This window comes from Atractosteus spatula (genome assembly GCF_055471065.1).
Source record: "Atractosteus spatula isolate fAtrSpa1 chromosome 16 unlocalized genomic scaffold, fAtrSpa1.hap1 SUPER_16_unloc_2, whole genome shotgun sequence".
Taxonomy (NCBI): Eukaryota; Metazoa; Chordata; class Actinopteri; order Semionotiformes; family Lepisosteidae; genus Atractosteus; species Atractosteus spatula.
The window spans coordinates 316,714-318,858 of NW_028296632.1; positions in this window are offsets into that span (position 1 = coordinate 316,714).

Genomic DNA, 2,145 nt, shown 5'->3' on the forward strand with positions numbered 1-2,145 from the left:
ATGGTTTTTCTCCATATGTGTGATATGACTCCCTCTCGCACTCCAAAACATACTGGTAAGTTAATTGGTTTATGGGAAAACTGGCCCTGGCGTGTGTGTGTTTGTGTCTGTCTGTCCTGTGATGGACTGGCGCTATGTCCAGGGTGTATTCTGCCTTGTGTCCTTTGCTTACTGGGATAGGCTCCAAATCCTCTGTACTGGATAAAGAGATTAGAAATGGATGGAAGTAAACGCACTGTGTGGATGGAACTATACACAGTGTTAGAAACCCACGATGAAATGGCAGCATCTCACTGAGAATAAAATATTTTATAGTGCTGGCTTAAGGAAACCTTTCCACCTTTCCACCTCTCTTGCACATCAGTATCCATACCTAGTTATTTAAACAAATTGCCTCTAATTATAAACATCTTAATATGCTGGCTCTGTGGATCCGCATCAGCTATGTTTGCCCATTCCTTCAATTCATGTGCATCCAACACACAGTTCAATGCCAGCACCTACACATAATCTAAAATACAATCCTTATTTCAGTATCTATGTAAACATATAGTCTGTTAACTTCATCATCTTCATCAAAAGTATGCCTAACCCCATTAGGAAGTGTTCTTGTTATAAGTGTATTCCTCAGCTTTCCCCAAATTATCTTCTTCTTGCCAACATCTCTAGTCTTTTATCCTGCAATAACTCAGCCAACACTTAAATCTCCAAAAGCTGCTTGTGTTAATTTCTTTAAATCACAAATATCATGTGTAAATACTGGCCATGTAATACTCTGCATTGTGGAATAATAGTTTATTTTAAAGGGAACTAGAGAAATCAAGAAAGGCTTTTTTCTAGAATTAATAAATGCACATCCTGTTCACTGGGGAAATTAAGTCCACACCGAGCAATCTTCAATATGTTCAGAATATGACGGCAAGAATCCTATCAGGGATGCATTACACCTGTTTTCAAGTCCTTGCACTGGTTACCTATCAGATTTCGAGTCAACTTCAAAATCCTTATCCTCCTTATATACTGTCCTACAACTGTTATTATTGATCACCGAATTATTGTACTTGACATGACTTCATTCAGCCTTTCCTGAACGTCTATGACAGGCAGAGAGAGTGCTGTTTCTGGTGCGATCTTTTGCAGCTGACATTTCACTGTTTTAAACGAACAAGAAATTAGATTGCTCATAAATCAGTTATTCTATATAAACACAGCGTAATTGCCCTCCGAAAATCCTCTTTTTCTTGTTCGTTTTAGAGACCTCGATCGAAACTGATTTTAGATGTCAGAAAGGATTTATTTTCTCTGTATTTCCTACATTGCTTTGTCGAGATTTTAACTTTATATCTAACTTTATATCTAGGCTCAGATTTCAACTATAAATCGTACAGTAATTAATAGCAGTAAATACTGATGTTTTGCGCCCTCTTACCACAAAAATATATGTTTTGTAGCTAGGATTAACTTTATTTCGTACGCGTAGCTACTCCGATTCAGACACCGAACAGTTAAAGATGGCGGCAAATCAGACACCCAGAGGGGGGAGGGGGGGGGCGTCTTCTCGCCTCCATAACTAAAATGCCAAATAGGAGTGGCTTAAGCGACATACACAGTCGTGTAACTGACAGATTGAGGTAGCCTATCGTGTAAATTTCGCTTTGTTGCTGATAGGTTAAGCTTTCGAAACTCTGCCCCAAAGTCATGTGACTGATTTTTCGCCCTGTTTCGTTGGTTAAACGCAATGATCACAAGCACCACCATGGTAACTGGGATGTGTAGTTTTTAATTCCGTTTGAATTATAACTGTACGTACTGTCTTCATATTTGGCCAGGGCTTTAAAGAGAAGGCGCGCCAAAAAATTTCGGTGCCGTCGTCTCCGCTTTAAAGGTACCCCCGTGCTGGAAGAATTTGACCTCGGAACGTTTGCCCAGCGTAGTTATAGTGGACATAAAAACAAGAGTTCGCTGGCATTATATCCTAGAAGACACAGACCGGCACCAGACCGGTAAATGCTTGATGAACTAGGGATTGGACAGTTTCCAAGTGCTTGTACAATCGATGGAAATGTTCAAATAAATGTGCAAAAGAAATAAAATAATCATTTATTTCTTTATCATATTGGCTAGCTAATGTCCTCTCTTTGCTAG